This window comes from Protopterus annectens, chromosome 2.part2 (genome assembly GCF_019279795.1).
Source record: "Protopterus annectens isolate FY-2018-M chromosome 2.part2, PAN1.0, whole genome shotgun sequence".
In the NCBI taxonomy this organism is placed as follows: Eukaryota; Metazoa; Chordata; order Ceratodontiformes; family Protopteridae; genus Protopterus; species Protopterus annectens.
The window spans coordinates 322,671,748-322,698,529 of NC_056730.1; the positions used below are offsets into that span (position 1 = coordinate 322,671,748).

Below are 26,782 nucleotides of genomic sequence, written 5' to 3' on the forward strand. Positions count from 1 at the left end.
CTGTCATCTTTAAGAATGAGATGGATGCTTTAGTAACTAGGTTCGAGAATAGGAATTATAAGACATGGGAAATCAATGACACATTGAGCAAAGTCCTGGAACTTAGGCAGGGCAATGCAGCCCCTATTTTCTCTGACAAGGGCTTAAGTGAGTACAGATTGAATAGTGAATCAACTATGCATGAAGACAAAAACACCATTAGATATACACTTTATTACACTCAAGATACCAGTGTCGTTAGACAGTGTATTACTAAACATTGGGATATCCTTAGATTGGACCCGGAGATTTCACAGTTCATAGAGGAACATCCTTGTTTTGCCTATAAAAACAAGAAAAATTTACATAAATTACTTTGCTGCTCAGATTATACTACCACAGATACATGTTTTGACTTTACAGGTACCAATCCATGCAATAATTGTAATTATTGTGGTTATATATCTCACCTCTCTGTTTTTGTGCATCCAGCTACAGGTCAAATATTTAATATAAAAGTTAATGCCAATTGTACCTCCAAACACTTGGTTTATATAGCGAGATGTGTCTCCTGCATGTCTTTTTATATAGGAAAAACGGATAGGATGTTGAAGGAACGCATTAGGGAACATCTTTACCAAATGCGAACAGAATCACAAGTGAATGCTCTATCAAAGCATATGCTAAATAGTGATAGCACACATAATTTTTCTTTTTCCGTCCTACAAGTTTTACAACCTAGCCCAAGAGGGGGCGATATAAAAAACACTACGGAGTCAGTGGAGGCCCAGTGGATCATAAAAACTAGAGCACATTGTGCCCCAGGGCTGAATGACAGGGTTCCGTTGAAACCTATGTTAAAAAATAGGAGAAGCAGACCCTGTTGAATGATATCCTGATGTTTTTATGAAACACCAACCAAAGTGCTACATATACACATACATTTAGGTTTTTATTTTCATTTTTAGATAAAAACATTTCTCATATTGTAATCACATCTATGAATAGAACATAGTTTTATTTACATATATATATATATATATATTTTTATTCATATATTTTTATTTTTATTTTTCACACACATATTTTTCACGTAGTTATTTATTTACATACAACCAAATTTTTACACATATACACATATATACATTTCATCTGCTGTCACGTGTATATTGATACATACATATATCAATTTTTGTTATATTACAGTTTTTTTACAGCAGGTATTTTTTATCAATTTATATTTTCATATTTACATACAGTTAAACTATAAACTACATTACTTAATTAAATTGAATTAAATTATAATTAAATTTTATGATTAATGCTATATATTTTAAATTAAATTAATTTAATATATAGACATCATATATTGCATCAATGCATTATTTATACTTTATTTTATTTTACATTTTTCATAATGTTGGGTATTGTTTAAATATATACTTATGCATGTATTGACATAGGGTTGTATATCTCTTTAAGTGGTTAATCTTTTTTGCTCACTAAGCAATAATGAGTTAAGTATATAAAGGGCATGTGTGTAGAATGAAATAATATTGGTTTGAAAAAGCACTTGTTGCGAAAGCGCTTACCGTTGTTGTTATTTGTGGATCCAATAAATCAACTTTTATTTATCATCGTTTGGTGTCGCTTGATATTGCGTATTACTTGACTGCAGAGTCGTTTTTACTCCTGTACTATTTTAACCAAGCTATTTTTCTTGCTGGATTTTGGTCTGAATAGACCGGGACAAACTATCGACAGCAGTACCTTGGTTTGCTCGTCATCCAGTTAATTTTTTCGCTATTATGGTCTGAATAGACCGGGACTAACTGCCGACAGTAAAATTTTGGTCTGTTTCTGTTATTTGTGTCCTGTATTCTGTTACAAGTTAACAGGAGTGGACATTTTATCTCTTTTTGGTCTGAATAGACCGGGACTAAGCATTGAAAAAGGTAATCTGGTTTGTTTCTTGTTTTTTGAACTGACAAAGTTAACTGGAGCGGACACCAACTCTTTTTATTTACTTGATATATTCTGGCTTTAACGCAGTTGGTGCCGTTTGCGGCAAAGTGTGCGGCAGGTTTCTTCATTTTTATTTTTATCCATATTTATATATATGTATATTTGTATATTTATATATATATATATATATATATATATGTATATTTATATATATATATGTATATTTATATACATGTGTATATATATATATATATATATATATATATATATATATATATGTGTATGTATATTTATATATATATATATATATATATATATATATATATATATATATACATACAGATTATATATATATATATATATATATATATATACATATATATATATATATATATACACACACACACATATATATATATATATATATATATATATACATATATATATATATATATATATATATATATATATATATATATATATGTATGTGTGTGTATATATATATATATATATATATATATATATATATATATATATATATATATATGTGTATGTGTGTGTGTATATATATATATATATATATATATATATATATATATATATATATATATATGTGTGTGTATATGTATATATATATATATATATATATATATATATATATATGTATGTGTATATATATATATATATATATATATATATATGTATGTATATATATATATATATATATATATATATATATATATGTATATGTATATATATATATATATATATATATATATATATATATACATGTATATGTATATATATGTGTGTGTGTATATATATATATATATATATATATATATATGTCAGTGCGACAGGGGTATATAAGACACAGCCGACGCCATTTTCTTCAGTCTTTTTTGCCACCCGGTGCCCGAAGCAGAAGCAGTTCGCAAGTGCCGGTCGGCCAGCTCCTGAAATTACGAAAATTTGGAAACCGAAGTCTTCTTTAAAGCTAAGTACCCCGTTGGGGAAACTTTTCTTGCCTCAGACCGATGTCAGAAAAGTTAACAATTGTATTTCTTGTGGGAAGCAAATACCGCATAAGGATTTCCATTCCCTCTGTATACCTTGTTTAGGCCCAGACCACGACGTCTCGGGCTGTCGCTTTTGTGCTACTTTCAATAAACGCACTATTAAGCGTCGGGCGGAGTTCGCCCAGCACTTTTTTGGTAAAGCTTTTGATTATAAAATGTCGTCGGAGACTCCGACTACCGTTTTGTCCAACAAACGCAAGGAGAAAGACCGACACGCGAGGTCCACGGTCTCCACCGACACCACGCCAACACCGACTACACGTGGTCCGGTTCTCAGCGAGGCGCCTACGCAGCCCCTGACTACCGACGACCCTTCTCTGGCGGTGTCTTCTGTAACCGAGACCGCAGGTGCCTCGGCCCATACCCTGACTACAGCTACCGAAGCCACTGTGAGTGTTGAGCCTCTTAATGTGGACAGGTCCACTTCCACCCATGGTGTCTTCAGACACTCATCTTCCTTTTCCATAAAGGCCTTTACTAAGTCCAAATCAGCCATGCATCCCAAGAGGGCTGTTGCATAGGGCCCATCTCCAGGCCCCATGCCTAAAAAGCAGATGCTCAAAATGGCTGAGGATTTAATTACTCTTATCAGGGGTTCCCAACCCCCTCCGGACAAGAGACCCAGAGTGGAGGAAGATTCTCCCTCTTCTGACCAGGGCTCCATTATTTCAGTACATTCTGATGAAGAGGAACACTTCATTCCCTTTTGAAGATTCTGATGCAGAGCAGTCCATTCCTTCTGTATCTCCCCCAGAGGATTTTTCTTTCGGGGAAACCTTGCATACCTTGAGGGAACACTTCCATTGGAAAGGCCAAGATTTTTCAGATTCCAAGAAAAGACTTAGGGAATTTCTTTTGCTACCTCAGCACAGACCTCTATCGATTCCTCCTGTCTTGGACATACTTGATGATGTTTACTCGGAGGCTTGCCATAATCCGGATTCCCTGCCTCCTGCCCCAGTCAAGCCTGATAGGTACTACAGAGTTCCTAACTCACACCAGTTTCTTTACAAAAGCCATAATGCTGACCCTGAAACCATTTCTCAAGGCCCCAAGGGAATGAAGGCCTCTACTGCTAAGAATCCATTACCTTCCGAAAGAGAGTCTAGATCCTTAGAAAGGTGGGGAAAAAAGGTATATACCTCGGCCACCCTGGCCACGAGGGCCTTAAATTGTCAGTTCCATATGCTTAAATATCAGCAGTTTCTGTTTTCACAATTAAGGAATAAAATGTCACAACCTGAACAACCAGATTTGAAGGAGTTGCAGGATATGATGCATAGTGCAGAACAAGTGGGTAAACACACCTTACAATGTGGCTATGATGCTCTAGAGGCCACAAGTAGAGCTGCTGTTACAGGATCAGTCATTCGTAGACATGCCTGGCTTAGGGAACAAACCTTGCCTGATCATGTTAAAGCTAAACTACTAGATGCTCCTTTACAAAAGGATGTATTATTTGGTTCTAATGCTGAGGAGATACTACGGAAAATGGAAGAAAAAGCTAAATCTATGCAAACTGTCAAAGCTTTTCTACAGGTACAACCACCACGTTTTAGCAGAAATTGGCCTTCAAAAACTGGTCCTTTCCAGCCACGGACAAGCCCCAAAGAGGTAGATACAGGCACAAGGGGCAGAGGACAATCTCAAGGATCATATAGAGGCAGACAATGGCAAACTCCAGCACCAAGAGGTGGCGAAGACAGTGCACAACAATATAGGAAACAAACCCAATGACTTTCCCCTTTGCATGCCAAGCAAGTCTCAGCTGGCAGCACCCTTGGGAGGAAAGCTGGCATTATTTTCAAAAAATTGGCATATTATCACAACAGACAAATGGATCCTGGACATTATAAACAGAGGCTACAGATTTCATTTTCACACTCCTCCAAAAATGAGAGGCATGCTGAACCTGCCACACAATCAAAGGGCAGAGGCTCAAATACAAATTTCAAAGCTCATGGACATGAAAGCTATTCAAGAGGTACCTACTCACGAACAAGGTCAAGGTTTTTATTCCAGACTATTCCTGGTACCAAGGAAGGGAACCGACTGGAGACCCATTTTGGACTTATCCATCCTAAACACATTTCTACTGCACTAAAAATCCAAGATGCTCACCTTACAGCAGCTTCTTCCCATGCTGGGCAAGGAGTCTTGGCTGGTAACATTGGACCTCAAGGAGGCATATCTGCATGTCCCAATCAGACAAAGCTGCAGAAGATACCTCAGATTTCTTGCAGGTTCAATCCACTATCAATTCTCTGCATTGCCCTTTGGCTTATCTACTGCCCAGAGTATTCACGAAATGCCTGGCATCAGTAATTGCCTACTGCAGACTTCAAGGGATACAAATTTACCCTTATTTGGACGACTGCCTGATCCAAGCGGACAGCAAACACATACTTCTGGAACATCTGGCTTATGTAACACGGTTATTGAATTCTCTGGGATACACAGTCAACAAAGAGAAATCCAGGCTAACACCATCTCAGAAAATAATTTTCCTGGGTGCCAACTTGGACACAAACACCCAGATGGCCTATCTTACGCCAGAAAAACAGGGGCAACTAACTCAGTACTTCAAAATACTAGCAAATTGTACCAGGCTAACTGCAAGGAAAATCCTGCAGGCTCTGGGCTTCATGGCATTTTGCATTCTTCTAATCCCATGTGCAAAGTTGCATACGAGGAAACTTCAATGGTACCTAAAAAAACTATGGTCTCAACACAGCCACAGTTTGGAAACAATAACACCACTAATCCCATGTTTGCAAAAGGAATTTCTATTGTGGGCCCAAGCATGCCAAACAAACACAGGTCTACCATTCTGCAAGCCTCAAGCAAATCAAGTCATCACAACAGATGCCTCAGACTACGCCTGGGGGGCACACATGACAGACAGGTGCATTCAGGGCAAATGGTCCCAAAAGGAAAAGCACCTTCACATCAACCAAAAGGAAATGCTAGCAGTGATAAATGCAATTACAGCCTTCAAGGGCCTCCTGCATCCAGGGCAATTATTGATAAGAACAGACAACACCACAGTAATGTGGTACATAAACAAACAAGGAGGAACACATTCATACCCCCTGTGCAGGCTGGCCATGTCACTTTGGAACTTGGCTCTGGAATGGCAAATCGAACTTCAAGCACAGTACCTGTCAGGTTTGGAAAACACGCTGGCAGACAATCTAAGCAGAAATATGACAGACCCGCACGAATGGAAGTTGCATCCTCAAGTGTTCACAAATATAACCCAAGCATGGGGAAGGCCAGACATAGATCTCTTTGCCTCCCACAGGAATCATCAATTGACAAAATTCTGCTCAAGGACATTCCATCCAAAGGCCTGGAGAGTGGACGCCCTTTCTTTCAGTTGGGCAGCACGGACAGTTTACGCCTTCCCACCTTTGCCTCTTCTGCCCAAGGTGCTCTTGAAAGCAAGAGCAGACAGACTGAAGATGATACTGATTGCGCCAGACTGGCCAAGACAACACTGGTACCCACTCCTGAGGAGCCTAACACATTCTCCTCCCTGGATCCTACCTCTAATGCCTCTTCTACTGACTCAGCACAGCTACAAAACTCTTACAGTCAGCTGAAAACACTCAATCTGGCTGCATGGAAAATTCCTTAACACCACAATAGACCCTACTCTCCAAGGAGGTGCAGGATGTCATTTTGGAGGCCAGAAGGCCATCTACTAGAAAGGCTTACTCCGCAAAATGGAAACGGTTTTGCGCTTGGAATGAGAAAAAAGGCCAGGATCCTAGAAAACTGAATTTGCCTCAGATATTACAGTATCTAGCTGAGCTGTTGAACAGTGGACTTTCATTTTCCTCCATCAAAATCCATGCCTCAGCCATTTCTGCAGAATACAACACTGATCCACCCTTATTCTCTCACCCACTCTTAAGACAGTTCCTCAGAGGGGCTAAGAATATAAGACCTCCAAGGAAACAACCAATACCAGCCTGGGATCTTAATTACATTCTAGAAAAATTAACATTGCCTCCCTTTGAACCAGCTGCCTCAACAGATTTGCAATATTTGTCCTGGAAAACAGCTTTCCTTCTGGCCATTACCTCAGCTCATAGGGTTTCGGAACTACAAGCCCTCATGGCTGTGCAGCCCTTTCTCATCTTCCATCAGGACAGGGTTTCCCTACGAACCAACCCGTCATTTATGCCTAAGGTAGTATCCAGGGTAGCTTTAAATCAGGCCATACACTTACCTACCTTTTACCCCAATCCTCAAAACAAAGGGGAAAGGCTGCTACACTCCTTGGACATCCATAGACAGCTACGATACTATTTGGACAGAACAAAGCCTTTCAGGAAATCAGAACAACTCTTTGTGTCCTATGCTGTAGGAGCTCAAGGGAAGCCAATTTCCACACAGACAATTTCAAAATGGATAGGCCACTGCATACGGTTTTGTTACTCCTTTCATGGTAAATCTGTTCCTGCAGGCATCAGATCCCACTCCACAAGGGCCACAGCTACCTCTGCAGCCTTCCTCAGAGGAGTCCCTACCAAAGATATTTTGGAGGCAGCCACTTGGAGTTCTGTGCATACCTTCACTAAACACTACCACCTACCTTTATACTCCAAAACTAGAGCAGGCTTTGCCACTGCTGTGTTGCAGGGCATTCTGGCTGCTCCCAGTTCCACCTAGTGCCTACCACCCTGTGCGTAGCTTTGGGATTCTACCCATCTGTTATGACTGCAGCTGTATGCACGATGAACATAGTACAGTTTTCTACCTACCATAAATGTAGATGTTCGGGTGCTAATACAGCTGCACTCCAGGTTTCCCTCCCTCCTTCCCCTGTGGGTACAGACCTAGTGGCTAACTCCTCATCTTACAACTTGATTGGGTTATCCTTCTATGATGTATTTGCTTGCAACTACTAGTTTTTGATTATATTGCAATGCATGATTATATATATATATATATATATATATATATATATATATATATATATATATATTTTTATATATGTTGCCTTCCTTCTGGGGGCACCTGACATCTGGGGCAAGAAAGACTGAAGAAAATGGCGTCGGCTGTGTCTTATATACTCCTGTCGCACTGACGTCAGGAAAGAAAGCGACGACAACCGACGCCGGACCTAGACTTTGGAATTCGGCCGACCGTGGACCCGCCTGACGGCAGGAGAACCCATCTGTTATGACTGCAGCTTTATTAGCACTCGAACATCTACATTTATGGTAGGTACAAAACTGTACTTTTTAAGGAGTGCCTCGAGTGAGTGCATTTTGAAATTTAGACTTCTAGCATTGAGTAGCATTACCCTCAGTTTTGGCTTGCCTGTTCCTGTTACAGTGGGGGGATTTGTCATTTGAACCTTGCCTAAAAAAGGCACTATAGGGGCGGCAAGAACCTTAGCCAGTATCCAGAATCCCAGGGGTGATAGGTGCAGGCCATTTGTGGCAAAACATCGTGGTCTGTCGACCATGTCATTCCAAGCAGGCAGATACTGGATTCCCTTAGAATGACACCAGAAGCTTAGCCAATTGTTGAAGTCAATCATTTGGTCCTTGTACTGTGGTATCATTCTGGGCGATGGCAGAATGCTACTCAGGGTTAGGGTCACACCTGCCTGGGCTACAAGATCGGAGAGCTGTTCCATGTCTCTTTTCATGTAGTCCAGGGAGGTACGTCTCAGTTCATTCACACCAACATGGATAATGACAAGAGTCATATTTGTACTTGTTGTGGAGTGACTTGAGTGCGTGGGTTATGTGGTGGATCCTGGCACTCGACAGGCAGCTGACAGTAACCTTCTCCTTGATGTTCATAGTGTTACACTGCTGCAGTCATCACATTTGGGTTATCCTACCGTCAGGCGGTCCCGCAGTCGGCCAGAGTTCCAAAGTCTTGGTCCGGCGTCGGTTGCTGTCGCTTCTTCCCTGACGTCAGTGCGCCAGGGTATATAAGAGGCATCCAACGCCATTTTCTTCAGTCTTACTTGCAGCGTGGTGCCCGAAGCAGAAGTGCCGGTTGGCCTACTCCTGAGATTTTCAAATCGAATTTCAGACCGAAGTCTTCAATAAAGAGAAGTACCCCGTTGGGGAACCTTTTCTTGCCTCAGTCCGATGTCAGAAAAAGTTAACAGTTGTATTTCTTGTGGGAAGCAAATACCTCATAAAGACTTTCATTCTTATTGTATTCTTTGCCTAGGCCCAGACCACGACGTCACAGGTTGTCGATTTTGTGCTAGGTTTAATAAACGAACTATTAAATGGCGGTTTGATTTCGCCCGACATTACTTTGGTAGGAGATTTAATTATACCATGCCGTCGGAGCAACCGACGACCGGCATGCATAAAAAACGCAAGGATAAGGACAGGCAGCTGAGACCTAAACCAGACTCCGAGGCCTCTGCTGGGCCAGTCGCCGGTTCTCTGGTTTTCAGTGAGGCGCCTACGCAGCCCCTGACGACCGCTGATTTAGAACCACAGACGGCTTCTGATTCCCAAGCGGAGATTACTAGGCCACCGCAGCCTTTATCTTTAGCCCCTTCCGACTCCAGAGCAGAAGGAGATTCCGGTGCAGTTGAAATGCCTTCAATTGCAGATGGTGTCTTCAGACCGACTACACTCACCATCAAATCTTATGCTAAGCTGAAAACTCCTCTAAAAACAAAAAAGACTGTACAGCAGTCTCCAGTACAAGGCCCCATGCCTAAGAAACAGATGCTTAAGATGGCTGAAGATTTAATTATCCTAATCAGGGGTTCCCATCCCCCTCCTGATAAAAGGCCAAGACAAGAGGAGGATTATGCTTCCTCTGACCAGGTTTCTATTTCCTCAGATTCTTCTGAGGAACAGGAATACTCTTTTTTTTTTTCCTCCTTATGAAGACTCTGATGCTGAAGAGTCTATTCCCTCAGCTTCTCCCTCAGAAGACTACTCCTTTGGGGAAAACTGTACATACCATGAGGGAACATTTCCACTGGGAAGGCCAGGATTACTCTGATTCTAAGAAAAGGCTCTGAGAGTTCCTTTTACTACCCCAGCACAGACCACTTGCTATCCCTCCCGTGTTAGACATTGTGGATGATGTTTACTTAGAATCTAGCCTTAACCCAGACTCTCTACCTCCTGCTACAGCCAAACCAGACAGATACTACAGAGTCCCTGACTCTCACAAATTCCTATATAAAAGCCCTGTTGCTGATCCAGAAACCATTTCCCAGGGTCCCAAAGGGTTAAGGCTTCTATTGCTAAAAATCCTGTACCCTCTGAAAGGGATTCCAGAGCACTAGACAGATGGGGAAAGAAAGTATATACCTCAGCTACTCTAGCTATGAGGGCTTAAATTGCCAGTTTCACATGCTGAAATATCAGCAATTCCTGATGTCTTAATTAAAACAAAAAATGATCACACATTCAGAGCAACCTGATTTCAAGGAAATGCAAGATTTGTTGCATGCAGCTGAACAAGTGGGAAAACATACTTTACAATGTGGATTTGATTCATTGGAAGCTTCTTGTAGAGCAGCAGTGACTGGGTCTGTCATACGTAGACATGCTTGGTTATAAGAACAAACTCTACCTGATCATGTTAAAGCAAAGTTATTGGATGCACCTTTACAGCAGGATGTTTTATTTGGTGTAAAAGCAGAAGAGGTTTTAAAGAAAATGGAGGATAAGGCAAAATCTATGCAGACGGTAAAGGATTTTTTACAGGTTCAACCCCCTCGTTTCAGCAGAAATTGGCCATCAAAAAAACTGGTCCTTTCCAGCTTCTGACAGACCACAGAGGGGCAAATACAGACGCTCAAGGGGCAGAGGTCAGTCACAAGGCCCTTACAAGCCTCGCCAATTGGTTGCCACAACCCAGAAAGGAGGAGAAGACAGGCCCCCAGCTACCAGAAGACAAACACAATGACTTAACCCTCAGACTGCCAAGCAAATCTCTCTTGGCAGCTCCCTTGGGAGGAAAATTAGCACTTTTTACAGACAACTGGCACATAATCACAAAAGACAAATGGGTCCTAAATATTGCCTCACAAGGATACAGATTCCACTTTCACACTTTGCCAAGGATAAAAGGAATCCCAAACCTGCCACCAAATCAATGGGCAGAGGCTCAAAAACAAATTACAGCTCTCATGGACATGAGAGCCATTCAACAGGTACCTACACAGGAGCAAGGACAAGGATTTTACCCAAGACTCTTTCTAGTCCCCAGAAAGGACAAAGCCTGGAGACCCATTCTGGACTTTTCAATTCTAAACACTTATCTGCAAGTACCCAAATTCAAGATGCTAACACTACAGCGGCTTCTTCCCATGCTGGGCAAGAAGGCTTGGCTAGTAACGTTGGATCTCAAGGAGGCATACCTGCATGTCCCTATCAGACAAAATTGCAGAAGATACCTCCGATTTATTGTAGGTTCAACCCATTATCAATTCTCTGTACTTCCCTTTGGCTTATCTACTGCGCCCAGGGTCTTCACAAAATGCTTGGCACCAGTAATAGCATACTGCAGACAAAGAGGAATTCAAATATATCCATACCTGGATGACTGCCTTATTCAAGCAGAAAGCAAGGACATTCTTTTAAAGCATCTGGCATTTGTCAAACACCTTTTAAGTTGCCTAGGGTACACAGTAAACGAAAAGAAATCATAACTAGTACCCTCACAAAACATAATATTCCTGGGTGCCAGCTTAAATACAACAGCCCAGATGGCTTATCTCACGCCAGACAAGCAAAAACAGCTGACTCAATACTTCAAAACGATGGCAACAAAGACCCAACTCCCTGCAAGAAAAATTCTGCAGGCCTTGGGATTCATGGCATCTTGCATACTACTAATACCATTTGCAAAACTGCATATGAGGAAATTACAATGGTACCTGAAAAGCGTATGGACTCAGCACAGCCACAGCTTGGAAACAATAATACCACTCATTCCCTGCCTGCAACAGGAGTTTCTATGGTGGGCACAGGCATGTCACCTCAACAAGGGTCAGCCTTTTACCTTACCCACAGCCAGGAAAACTATGACAACAGATGCATCTGACTATGCCTGGGGAGCACACATGGCAGGGCACTGCATTCAGGGCAAATGGTCTACAGATCAAAGGCATCTGCATATCAATCAAAAAGAAATGCTAGCTGTACAGAATGTCCTAACAGCTTTCAAGGACCTCTTACATCCAGGACAACTCCTAATAAAGACGGACAATACCACAGTAATGTGGTACATAAACAAGCAAGGGGGCACACGAGTGGAAACTACATCCACAGGTATTTGCAATGATAATTCAAAAATAGGGATGCCCAGACATAGATCTGTTTGCCAACCCCCAAAACTACCAACTTCGGAAATTTTGCACAAGGACATTCCACCCACTAGCTTGGAAAGTGGACACCCTCTCATTCAGTTGGAAAACATTAACAGTGTATGCCTTTCCTCCACTGCCTGTTCTAGCAAAGGTGCTGCTGAAAGTCAGATTAGAGAGGCCACAAATGGTACTCATTGCTCCAGACTGGCCATGCACTCTTTGGACATTAACAGGCAATTGCGCTACTACTTGGATAAAATTAAGGTTTTCAGAAAATCTGACCAACTCTTTGTATCCTATGCTGCAGGATCACAAGGAAAAGCTATCTCAAAACAGACCATTTCAAAATGGATAGGACATTGTATCCGTTTCTGCTACACACATCAAGGGAAACCGGTACCTGCTAGCATTAGGTCCCATTCCACCAGGGCTACAGCTACATCAACAGCCTTTCTCAGGGGGGGTACCAACTAAGGATATTTTGGAGGCTGCAACTTGGAGTTCAGTGCACACCTTCACCAAACAGTATCACTTACCTCTATATTCTAAAACCAGAGCTGGCTTTGCCACTGCAGTTCTGCAGGTCCTACTAGCTTCTCCAAACCCTGTTTAACTCCACCACCCATCCATAGCTTTGGGATTCAACCCAAGTTTGATGACTGCAGCAGTGTAACACGATGAACATAGTACAGTTTTGTACCTACCATAAATGTAGATGTTTGAGTGTTCACACTGCTGCAGTTCAGGTTACCCTACCTTCATCCCCTCTGAACTAGCTGAACTTTTCTATACCTTTCTATCTGATACAACCTTTGTGGTGTATTTGCTTGTAACTGAAGGTATTCCTTGTATTTCCTTTACATGTTTTATTGGCAATATGTATTGCCCACCTACTTGGGGGCACCTGACATCTGGGGCAAGAAAAACAGAAGAAAATGGCGTCAGATGCCTCTTATATACCCCTGGCGCACTGACGTCAGGGAAGAAGCGACAGCAACCGACGCCGGACCAAGACTTTGGAAATCTGGCCGACTGAGGGACGGCAGGATAACCCAAGTGTGATGACTGCAGCAGTGTGAACACTCGAACATCTACATTTATGTTAGGTACAAAACTATACTTTTAGCCTGGTGAGTGGGACATCAGTGTACCTGACTATAGAGTCACCTATGACTAGTGTGTTGGGTACCTTGTTTTACCTTATTGGCTGTGGTTGAGTGGCACACTGAGTCTGTGGGCTATGTGTCATTTGGGTTGTGTTGGGGGATGGAGGTTGCTTGCGTTTCTGCTTTGGAGGTCTCTGTTGCTTATACAGATTATTATTGAGAGCCTCCACGAATGTTTTTTTGTTACTATGTGTGGATTTTGGTGGTGTAGATTTAGTGAGACTATGTGATGAGTGTGGTGTGGTGCAAATGTTTACCTTCTCCTCCTGACTGTCAAGTTCAGTCTTGGTTGGAAAGAGTTTTACCTCCAGTTTGGCTAGGTAAGTGCATCTCTCACCGGTTGTAGTGTTGGGTGGTAGGAGGAGAGGGTTGTCTGTGTACATAAGGCAATTTCTACATTGCCTTAAGATGCCCAGATTCATCAGATATACAGGAGAGAACACTGGGAGCTGACCCTTGGACATGCCTGAATAAAAAACTATTTTCCTCAAGATGAGTGAGGAAAGTGAGCACAAGAGCTGTTTTTCTCTAAGCAAGTGAGAAAAGTAAGTAGAAAAACTGTTTTCCTCTAGGCAATGAGGAAGGTTGAGTGATATAGTAATTAGTAGCTTATTTAGTGCTTACAAGTTCTGAACAAGTGCTGAGCACGAATAAGCAAATTTAAGTGCTATAACTAAGAATCTGTATCTGCACTAGACGAGTTAGAGGACAGAAACAAGTGAAAATGCAGGCTTTCAAATCAGAAAGTTGAGAGAGATGGAAAAGATTGCCCAAACGGCCAATAGCTACAATTTCTGGGCCAGAACCACTCCTTGTGTGATAGTTACCTAGTGCTTACCACTCCCACTGATAACCTATAAGGCTTCCCTCCAACAAAGAAAGGCTTGGGTGGCTCAGAAGCTTACATACAGTCCTGGATACAGCAAATCTGTATCTGGAACACTAGTTACAGGAAAGGTAGGAAACAGGCTTACAGTATGTTTTTTTTTTTTTACAGAAAAGTAGCTAAAACAGCAGTAAAAACAATTCATATGCAGTGCAAGGTAGCACACTTGAGTATGTAGCAATATTTGACCAAACACAGTTTACAAAATGCAATAAAATTAAAAAGGACTAAAAGCAAGTGCAGAAGGAGTTTATTAGGTAGAATGTGGTAGAGAGATGGGACTGGGGGAGTGTTCCAGATCAAATCTACAGTGGGGCGGGCAACTGCAAAAGCCACCAAATTTAAACTACAAGCCAGAAATAGGGAGGGTGGGACAAAACAGTGTCAGCAGAGATCTGAAAAACTATAAGCAACAATTAACAGTACAAACTCTAAAACCAAAAAATATATACTCAGCTTTGTATATTTCCAGGTAGATAAAGCAGTCTCTCAGGACACAGGTTCCAGCAATGAAATGCAGGCTGTTAGTAACGGGTCTAATTTTATGCAAGTGATCCTTGAGTTAGGTGACACACACGCTGTAAAAACCAGTTATGCCAACTGACGACACAGCAGAAAATAGGGGGAGGTGGGGAAAACAGTTTCAGCAGAGATCTGAAAAACTAAAAGCAACAATTAACAGTACAAACTCTAAAACCAAAAAAAAATACTCAGCTCTGTATATTTCCAGATAGATAAAGCAGTCTCTCAGAACACAGGTTCCAGCAATGAAAATGGAAAGAGGAAATTGTTTTTTAAATAGGGAATTTGAAAAGAGGATGTAATTCCATGTATGCAAAAAGCTTTTAATAAGAATATGAACTAATAGTAGTAATAACAACAATAACTCTTGGGGACTGTGAAAAACTGAGAGGCTGGTAGCCCAGCCAGATAGAATTTTATAAATAATTCTATGTCATTGTAAATATTAATATGATCCACAGGTTAGTTTCACAGATGTAAGAAAACTGTGTTATGTTCTCAACTTCAAAAATGTAACCACAGTGCACCCTGCTGGAAGAAAGTGGATAAGTAAAGGATTTCATGACTGTGATCTCAAGCTCGAGACAGGATGTCTGCAACTAGAAATTCTTTCTAGTGTCTTAAGATATAGATAAATTACTACGTTTCACATGTAAAGTGTATTTTATTGCTGTGGCTTCCTGGCAGGTTCAGATCAAAAGAGAAATGTTAAATCAAGTTCCGTGAGGCTGAAAAACTTAAGCAGACGTAACAAGAATGATGTAATCTGAAAAGAATCAATAGTAATGTGTATTAATTTAAAGGGTATCTCAAAGTAAGGATAGCATTTTATATTTGTGTCTGAACCTGAACACATTATCTCACCAGCACTTTGCTTTGCTCCGTAAGTAAAGTTATTTAGAACATAGTTTCTCTTAGAGATAGCAATATAGCCAGATTAGTCTAGCTGTTTCAACATTTGTCAGACTGTCCTACAATATTGTTTTAAAGTATTTCCTGTGATTTCTGAACTCTCTGTCATTGTGCTGAGTTAATGAGTATTGTCTTGTTTTTTATTAAATATTTTAAACCTTTCAACTGTGTCTGTTTTGTGTAGAGATTATTTAAGCTGTGAGTACTTGCATGTATTTGATGATACAGTATAAGCCACTCCAGTAGCCTTATCCCTGGGTTATACTTACTATTTGGATAATAGTAACACTGCACAGTAGAATTGGACACACTTTGGTAAGGGCCTTTATAGTAGCTGATAAGAGTAGTTGGTGGCAGTGGATTACTACCTTATAGCCTGGGCAGATGGGGGCATAGCTAGTGGACTAGTGCCAGCCTTCCCCAGAAGTGTGTGTGTGTTTGTATATAACCCAGATCTCAGAATGTGTGTGTGTCAGCTACTTGGGCAGGGACATGAAGCACTGGTTGGACAGAGAGGGTACTGGAGGCTTTGGCTTGACTACTCTGCTGAGATCTGAACCCTATAGCTGTGTCAGTGGGGAGTCTTATTGGGGATCTGGAGAGAAAGGGAGAAACCAGCCCCAGACTGACTGTGATCTCTGTGTGCTCTTAAGGGAAATTTGTACTTGTTATCCTCCCAATATGGACTCCCCTCGCTGATGATAGTGGTGAGGATTGAGGCTCCTTGATTACTGGGCCAGTGCATGGGCGTCACAGGGACTATCTGTTATGACTGGTTGTGATGTATTTATTATTTACTAATTATTTACTAATAATATTGCTTGATGTATTTGTTTCTATTTTGACTCATAAGATGAAGTTATCCGCAATGTTATAACTTTTTTGCTATTGTTGAAGTAGCATACAATTGAATATCAGGGAACCATATTCCACTATTATCCCAACCTTTTCTGTGCTAATCCAATGAAACTCTTGGTTTATTAGGATGTCAAAAGATTTAAGTAGAATATTATTCATTTTCTTCATCAATTTTTTGGATGGAGATGGTACTAAAGATTGTAACAGTATTTTAGGGAGAATTACCATCTTAATAAGCATTAATTGTTTTTCCGTGATAAAGAAGAATTTGTTCCAGTTTGTGACTAAATTTAAAATTTTATCAACAACATGTTGAAAATTTGTTTGTAATATTTCTTTGCTATTAAACATAATGGTTGTACCAAGGTATTTCATTTGTTTGCTATTCCAATTGAAGTTAGAATATTTTTGAATTAAGTTTTTAATTTTTTAATAATAATAATATACTTGTTTTGTTATAATTCAATCTTAAGTTTGAGATTTTGTCAAACTGATTCATAGAACTAAAAACAAATGAAAAGAAGGCACAAACTAGTATAAAAACACAGCTGACTTAACCACACTGCAAAACCCCCCCAGGCAAGGTTTAATTTATTAAATAAACTAATATAAACCAAACGAATAAAAATATAAGCACTTTCATCTCCGTGTTTGAAACTTCATCAGGTAATCATGGAAGCATTTCCACTTCCCTTTATACTATCCTAAACCAATCAGAATTGCTAAATGCAGTCATGTGTTAGCCAAGCCCCCAGCATAGTTTCCAGAGCCAAGTAGTTCTTTTAAAAAAGAAACTTACAAGTTAAAAAATACACAGTAACAAGTCTTAAGAAATAAGGCACACAAATCAAACCAAACAACCTTTAAAGTGCAAAAATTTTTTAAAATAAACTGCATGCAAACTATGACTTGAATAAATTGTATAAACCAATATTTAAAAATGCATTAAAAATATGTATGAATATGTATATGGAAATAAACATCATAAAATATATAAAAATATATAAAACATATATGTATATATCATGAAATTGTTTCAAAACATGTTTCATACCCATGTATTTAATACCATAGCAGCATTCTACGCCAGAAGATAAAACTAATCAAATTGTTCACCCTGATAATTTTAAAAACCATAGCTATCTTTCTGATGCCTTTAACCTCAACAGGAAGCTAATAGAGAGTTGAGCATGTGAACAATGCCAGTTGTTAGAATTTAACTTAAGTTGCCAGTACAGCTCATGCCATTCAAGATGCAGTTGCCATGGACCATATCTATTAGATACCTGTATTTGCTCAACAATACAAAATTTAAATTAATGTGTAGGATTTTCATTAATGTGATTAGCTAATGCATTTGTCAATTTCTTTTTCTTAACATCATAACTGTGTTCATAAATTCTCTCTCGCAGTTTTCTCTCGGTTTTTCCAATATAAAAACATGGGCATGAGTTATAGGTAGCACAATAAGCCACCCCTATAAAGTTGCAGGGTATACAAGCTTAATGTTAATTACATGTTGGTTGACTAATAGTTGATGCTATGTGATCCTATCTCGCCTACATTCTGACTGATGGGTTCGGAGCCGATCCTCGGCTCCGACTCGGCACGCTTATGCCAAAGAGCGAAGTCTCTTATTGGCTGAGCTTACTACATCCCAGGATGCACCACTACCAGTCCCCCAGATCTCGTTTGCCGCTATCAAGCAAAGACGTGGTCTCGAGCTGGCTGAGCTAAGTAGTGTTTTTCACTTACTTTCCTGTCAGGGAATTCCTAGATTTTCAACAAAAAGCTGTTTTAACGGCTATTTCGTCTTTTTGTGTATGACTGGATTTTTTTTGTGAAGTATTTGTGTGGTGATTGCGCCTTTTTTTCTGACTAGAGGTTCCCTTTCAGTTGAAGGGCCTTCCCCTGTCAGTCACTTTGTCTTCAAGTTCCGTTTTTATTTAAGGGTTCTTGGATCCTGTCTAGTTTCTTCTTTGTGACGGTTCTTGGTTAAGAGAGAGAAAAGTTTTTTCTCTGTGGTAATTAGTGTGTTTTGTTTTTGGCTGTTACACTTGATTGGTTGCCATAATGTCACAGGCTCCTAGGCCTTCTGGTTTTAAGAAGTGCACTAAGTGCAGCTTCAAAATGTCTATTACAGATGACCACTCTCTCTGTGTGTACTGTTTGGGTGCCAAACATTTGCAGGAGTCCTGTAACGTGTGTCACGCGTTTTCCTCCAGGGTCCTCCAAGAGAAGAAAAATAAACTTATTTTAAAAGGCCTTATTAAACCCTCATTTGAAGAGGCATTAGCTTCCTCTCCTTCTCCTGCTAAAAAGAAAAGGGCGTCGGCTCCGACCAGTCCGTCGGAACCGACCGCCAAAAGACATAGGCAGGCTTCTCCTTTGACTCCACGGACTTCGGAGCCGAGGGCGGAACGGTCTTCCTCGATGCCTCCAGCCTCGACTCCTCTGGGTTCGGAGCCGATGGCTGGGGCATCGAGAGGCGGGTCACCTTCATCGGCTCCACTGATCTCGGAGCCGATGAAGGTTGTCAGCTCAGACACTTCCTCCTCGGCGCCGAAGCCATCTTCGGCACCGATGGAAATTGGTTTGGACACTCCATCGGCGCCGATAATTGTCGAGTCGATTCGGAGCCGGTCCCCTAGTCCCTTGGAGCCGTTGGAGAGGCCTACTCGGACCCATTCGGTCTCTTCCAGGTCATCAAGGATGTCAGATTCGGACATAGACTTTTTCCAGTCCCCAGTCTTTCAGAAATTTGTTTCGGCTCCGACCCAATTGGCTTCGGAGCCGATAGCCCATTCCATTGCCATTCCTCCTCCGACCGCTTCGGCTCCGTCGGAGCAGGTGCTGATGGAGCCAGTGGAGATCCTAGGGTCGGCTCCGACCCTTACTCCAACCCCGGCCTTCGGGTCCGAGTTTAGCACACGGACTTCTTCGGCCGGACCCGGGGGTGACGTTTCTGGACCAATGCTGTCGGTTCCAAGCCTCCCTCTCGGTGCTTCGGCCGCGGGACTTCCGTCTGCTATCATGGCTCCGGAGACTGGACCCTCCCAGGATTCTGGGGTCCGGCCTTCAGAGCTATGAGGAGTGCCTTGGCCAAGTCTTCTTGCCATCTCTACGGCTTTACCGGCACCTTCCCTGGGCATGGAGACTGGGTCTTTGGCAGTTCCCCTGTCTCTAGGCAGCGGAGCCCGGGCCTGAGGTTACCCCACTGGGGTTCCCCTCCTCCTGAGGGTCTTCGAGTTGTCTTCGGAGGAGCCCCAAGGAAGAGATCGTGCAAGAGGAAGCACGTGGACTCCCCGATGAGTCTCTTACATCGGACACTGATCTTGATGATGCGGAGGGGTCCCCAAAGTCGTCCTCGGATGATGTCTCATTTGCAGACATTCTAGAGATCCTCAAGCAACGAGGCGGCTGGAATTCCAAACCCCCCTCCGCTGATGAGTCGGTGTTCCTCAAGGCCTTCGGGCTCAGCCCTCCGCCTCCTGGGTGTCTCCGCCCTTCGACGAGCTCCTGGATTTGGTTTGTCGGAGGGCGTGGGAACTTCCAGATACTGTGGAACCAGTGCCTTCTCGCCCTAACAAATTTTTGTCTGCCCCACCCGAGAAGGAGTTCTTAACGAAGGCGTGGCTGTAGATGCCATGGTGGTGGCATCTGCTACCCAGCAGGACGTGGCAGAGGCTTCAACGTCCGTCCATCCTCCTAATAAGGAGTCTAGGAGCATGGACCGCACGGAAGCGCACCCTGACTTCAGCGGCCTTTACTCTGAGGTCCCTGAATTATTTGGCACATTTCACCAGACTACAGAGGGATCTGGTCAAGGAGCTCTCAGACTCCCTCTCAGGTAACCTACCTGAGCAGCTAGCCCAGTCGGTTAGCTCTCAGTTGGCTATCCTTACCTCGATTTCTAACTCGTCCATGAGGCTCATTTCATATGCGGGCCGAAGGGGGCAGAGCGGCAGGCACAGGTGTGGCTCACGGAGACAAGCCTGGCTCCGTTGTGTCATTTCGCGGAGGCCTTCAAGTCTTCCTTTGCCGACGCTCCCTTTGATGGGTCCTCTTTGTTTGGACCCAAGGTAAAGACACTCTTACCGCTGTGAGCAGGAGGGAAAGACTTTATCTGCCGTGGGAGCACGTTATTCCACTCCCTTCGGCCTTATCCCAAGGCTAAAGAGGAGGGAAGATGTGGTTCCAAATCACAGAAATTCTTTCCCCAACAGCAGGAAGATTCCCCTTCCAGAGCCAGAGGACGGGAAATTTTTCTGGGAGACGCTCCCAGAGGCGGCAGAGGCCCCGCAACACTGGAGACCGCGAGTCCTTTCGTGGCTCTTCAGCCTCCCACACTCCATGAGGGATTGCCCGGCTGTGCTGCTCGAGCCAGTCGGGTGCCATTTTGCCAAGCACCTAAAAGCCTGGGAGTCTATTACTCAGGACAGGTGGGTGCTTCGGATTATTGCCGGAGATTACACCATTCCCTTCACACACTCACCCCCACCGTCCAAAAATCCCGGACCCACCACCCAGTCAAAGGGAAATTGCAGCCGTAGAAGCTTCAAAGCTGCTAGAAAAGGAGTCATCCAACCGGTCCCCACAGACCAGATCGGATCCGAAATTACTCAAGGTTCTTTTAGTGCCAAAAGACAGGGGACCTGAGACCCATTTTGGATCTCAGCAAACTAAACCAGTCCGTCATGAAGTCCAAATTCGAATGGTCACTTTACAATCCATTCTCTCATTGTTGGAGAAAGATGTTTGGATGTGCTCCATAGATCTCAAGGACGCCTATTATCACATACCGATACATCAGGCGTCCAGGAGGTATCTGCGCTTCAGCCTGGGAGACAGTCATTTCCAATTTTGTGCACTGCCCTTTGGTCTCACCACAGCCCCCAGGGTGTTCACCAAGTGTTTGGCAGTAGTGACTGCTCACCTGAGGAGTCTCGGATTCCAAGTGTTTCCCTATCTGGACGACTGGCTCCTGACTGCCACCACCAGGCATCTACTACTAGAGAACCTACAAGCCACCATCTCCCTGGGTGCTTCCCTGGGAATTACATTCAACTGGTCAAAGTCTGTCTTGCTGCCTTCTCAGCGCATAAGATTCATAGGAGCAAAGATAGACTCAAAATTAATGCGAATCTTCCTTCCTACCGAAAGGATACAAACATTACAAGATCAAGTCCGAGCCCTGCTTCTAAGATCCAAAGCCCCAGCCAGGATGGTTCTGCAACTTTTAGGTTCAATGTCTGCCACGGTTCTCCTAGTTCCTCTGGCAAGATTGCACATGAGGATTCTTCAGTGGCTGTTATCGACACAATGGTCTTTTCAGGATCTCCCCCTCAGTCATCACATACTGATTACAGAAACGTGCAAACGGGACCTCCGCTGGTGGCTTCTGCCATCCAATCTGAATCAGGGAAGACCTTTTGTTATACCTCCGTGGCCACCTTGACAATGGATGCCTCCCAGACGGGGTGGGGGGGGCATTGTCTGGGCAGGACAGTTCAGGGTTCTTGGCTTCCAAACGAAACATTTCTCCATATCAATGTGTTGGAAATGAGGGCTGTACTTCTGTCCCTACAAGCCCTCCACGAGTTTCTCCCTCAAGGCATTATTGCCATCCACACAGACAACATGTCGGTGGTCTGGTATCTAAACAAACAAGGAGGGACCAGATCTTACCCCCTTTGCAGAGAGGCCATGAGGGTGTGGGAATGGGCAGTGGCTACCAAGCGCTTCCTGGTAGCGACCCACATTCCAGGAAAATCCAATGTATTGGCAGACAGACTGAGCAGGACTATTCTCTCTCCTCACGAGTGGTCTCTCAACGAAACAGTAGCAGCTCAGATTTTCAAAAGATGGGGGATTCCGTGCTGCGACCTGTTTGCAACACCACGAAACACGAAGTGCAAAAGGTTCTTATCCTTGACCCAGCGTCAAGGGGAGGCAGCTACTGATGCTCTAGTCCAACCTTGGCCAACAGGACTGCTTTCTGCTTTCCTCCGATTCCACTCCTCCCAAAGTCATCCAGAAAGCTTCCCAATTGGGGTCCACAATGATTCTAATTGCTCCGTACTGGCCTCGTCAGGTATGGTTCCCCTACCTACAGAAATATACTCTGGACGGTCCTTGGTTCTTGGATCTAACTCCGGACCTTCTGGTTCATCAGTCGGGACAACAGCACCAGTCCCTTCACACTTTGAAATTAACAGCTTGGCTCCTCCACTTCCGACTTTAGTCAGAAATCACACCTTGGACCCGGAAGTTATTCACATTTTATCTTCAGCCCACAAACCCACCACTAAGAAATTGTATCACAGTAAGTGGAAGAGGTTTGCTATCTGGGCTCAACTCAGAGGCTTAGACCCTATTACTGCCCGGATACCAGAGGACTTGAAATTTTAACATCCTTGTTTAATCAAGGATCTTCAGTCTCTACTATTAAAGTCCAACTAGCAGCTATCTCCAAATTTCACGATTCCATAGACCCACCGTTGATGAGCAGCAGATTATGTAAAACTTTCATGAAAGGTGCTGTGCTTTTAAGACCCCAGTTTTTCATCCTGCGCCTCCGTGGGATCTTGATTTGGTACTTCGTGCCTTAACATCTTCCCCTTTGAACCAGCTGCTACATGTGAGTTGAAATATCTGTCTTGGAAAACTGCCTTCTTAATTGCAATTACCTCTGCAAGAAGAGTTTCAGAACTTCAAGCCCTATCTATCAAACCACCGTACTTGATTTTTCACAAGGATAGAGTATCACTTAGACCTAATCCATCTTTTGTCCCAAAAGTTTGCTCTAATCTCTGTCTCCAACAATCTTTAGAGCTACCAGTTTTCTTTCCAAAATTCTCAAACAAAGCGGAATACACCTTCCATACGTTGGATGTTCACAGGCAATTGCGCTTCTATCTAGATAGGACTCAGCAAATTCGGAAAACAGATCAATTGTTTGTGTCCTTTTCAGATAATAAACTGGGTAAAACCATCACTAAAGCTACTATTGCCAAATGGATCAGAGATTGCATAACTCAAGCTTATTCCTCTTCAAATAAGCAACTTACAACATCTGTCAAAGCTCACTCTACTAGAGCTATGGCTACCTCTATTGCATTCCATTCCAAGCTCGCTATTTCTGAAATTTGTGCTGCGGCTACTTGGTCCAACCCGCACACTTTCATTTCCCACTATAAATTGGATGTGGCATCTAAAGGACGAGCATCATTTGGTTCCACGGTACTCAGGAGTGTTTTCCAGTGAGCCACCCAGGATTTAGGTGCTAGGACGCTGTCCCATCAGTCAGAATGTAGGCGAGATAGGATCACATAACATCTTTTAGTTATGTACTCACCATAACTTCAGATGTTTGGGATCCATCTCGCCTACATTCCTAATACCCACCCTCCTTCCCCTGCCTTGGAGATCAGAAGAGATTGAACGGTTTGGGTTCTACTGTTTTTATCTTGTATCATCTGTCAATGTTATATAAGCAGTGCATGCGTGTGTGCATGTATGCGGACAAACTAGATCTGGGGGACTGGTAGTGGTGCATCCTGGGATATAGTAAGCTCAGCCAATAAGAGACTTCGCTCTTTGGCATAAGCGTGCCGAGTCGGAGCCGAGGATCGGCTCCGAACCCATCAGTCAGAATGTAGGCGAGATGGATCCCAAACATCTGAAGTTATGGTGAGTACATAACTAAAAGTTATGCACTATTGATAAACTTACAGTAATTGTAACCCCCACAAATTTTCATGCTCTTAAGAGTAGTCTCTTTCAATGCTTTTTTGAACAAAGCCTTGAGATTAGTTTCCCTCTTAGTTTGTGGTTCCTCTGTTGGAAAGATTATTGATACCATCCTAGATGATGAGCACAAATTTAACTTACATGTCTTACAAAGCATTAAAAAACTCACCAAAAACTAGGTTTCCTATAATGAAATAGAAAATTCCTTACTTCCAATGCTAGACTCTCCCTGACTCATGCTCTACTCCTTCCCTCCCTCCTCTACACTGCCCCAGTCCTTACCAACTTACAAACCAAAACCTTGTCCACACTCAACAAACCTACCACAAGGTAGCCAGATTTGCCACCAGCACACATCACAAGTCTCACCATTGCCATTCAGCTCTCCCGAATGGTTAGAATTCCCTCAACAACTCCTACTATCTCAGTTACAAATCTTACACAGTATAGTATACAAACCCATCCACCTGCTCAGCCCTCTCCTCTGATATCCTATTATACCTCTGCACGTACTCTATGCACCTCTAGCCAGTCACTGTTGAACATCTACCACCCCAGTAAAATTGCTGGCAAGCTACTCTACAGATCCACCATAGCCCAAGCTTGGAACAAACTCCCCGCCCACATCAGATCAATACCCCACCCAAACACTTCAAAAAGGAACTAAAACTCTACCTTCTTAACACTGACTTGTCCTTGTCGTGCCCCTACCTAATCCACTACACACTGTCATATTTCCACTCCACCGACTTCCATCTACGTATCCTCCATATTTTTCTTTTTTTTCTGTATTCTGTGTAACCTCTATCTGTTCACTGTACTCTCTGTAACTTGTGTATAATAGGTATAATATTTTTCTATTTGGCCATGTAACTACTACTGTAATTTAGTCTGTTTGAAACTCTGTATGTGCTAGTAATATTTGTAATGTAAGTTTCTCTGTTGGAGCTTTTCTCCTTGGGTTTCCACTGAAAATGGGATACTAGCCCAGTTAGACTAACCGGATTAACAAATGTCAAATAAAATAAATAAATAAAATAAATGTGATGAAAGTGATAAGTTGATACAGAGAATCTCGTAAGATTATTCTGCTCTCCTTTTCCAAAATTTTTAAGGGGTTCTCTAACCCTTCATCTAATTTCAGCAGAAAAAAAAACAGTGGCAGCAAAATGTTGGTAAACAGATGTTTAAAAAGAAATGGCAGGGAGGTTCTAAAATGGGTTTTAGGAGTTCCTGAATTCTAAGACAGTCCAAGTTAGAATGCCTATTTAAGGAGTCTTGTATCCCCCTCCCCTCACATACATACCAACCCTGGCAGTCCCTTTTCTCTTAAACAAAGTCTGAATCTCCTGTTTCTTTTTGGCACCAGATAGCTTCAGACAAATGGGTTCTGAAGATCATTCTTCAAGTTTACAGATGACAGTTCGAGGAAATCCCTCCTTTCCACTGGTTAGTTCCTCAACCACCAGATCACACTTCTCATGTTTTCCTGTCCTGCAATACATGCTGTATCAGGGAGTGATGCAACCAGTTCTTCCCTTCTAGAAGTTTTAAGGATGTTTTTGGTGCCAAGAAAGACGTTGCTTGGAGACCAATTCTGGATCTCTTTTGTAAACCTGTTTGCGATAGTGGCAGATATTCTTTCTGCAATGAAAATTTATATTTGTATGAAAATTTATACTAGAAGACTAAATTTGGTGCTTTTTTGAAATAAAATATTATTAGAGATCTTTTTAAACTAAAAATCGTACCACACTCTATATTGTTACATCTCCAGCAATTGCTGTCTGTCTGTGCAAAAATTTCCTTGAAGACTACTTGGTGTATAAAAATATGTATGTGAACACTTTTTCATGCAAAATTGCTTAATGTTCTAGATTTTTTGCATTCTTGGGAGCCGTATAAATATCCCCCATTGTTTCTTTTGTATATTGCCTTTCCATTCTCATTTTCCAGTTTTTCCTAACTTCTTGTGATTGAGTTTTGTAGCTATTATGCATTATTTTATAAGCCCTGCTAATTGTACATCTTTTTTACTGCAGCTTCTGTTCTTAACTAAACTATAAAGTAATCTAGTGCTGTTTTTACATTTAACACTCCCTGTCCCTTTCTGCATATCTGTACACTTACTAATCCCTGGTAGGGAATGCAGTCTCCAACCTGCAATCCAAATTGATGCTTGGCCTCATCCTATTTAGACTTTTCTCTCCATAGTTATTTGCTCCCAGTATCTTAGTCTTTTACTGATTTTTCACCGATAAATTGCTTTTGAGAATATGAGAAATATTTTGGTATCTGTTTCCTCTTCTAAGGTGAAATTTGCTTTGTGTAATGTGGT

General features: G+C 42.1%; 1 protein-coding gene across 1 annotated transcript in view; it reads left to right on the forward strand.

Annotated features, from left to right (window-relative positions):
• The window catches only part of PPIP5K2 (diphosphoinositol pentakisphosphate kinase 2), a 3,486,936-nt gene that overhangs the window by 67,234 nt on the left and 3,392,920 nt on the right, over window positions 1-26,782 (forward strand). The window lies entirely within an intron of this gene.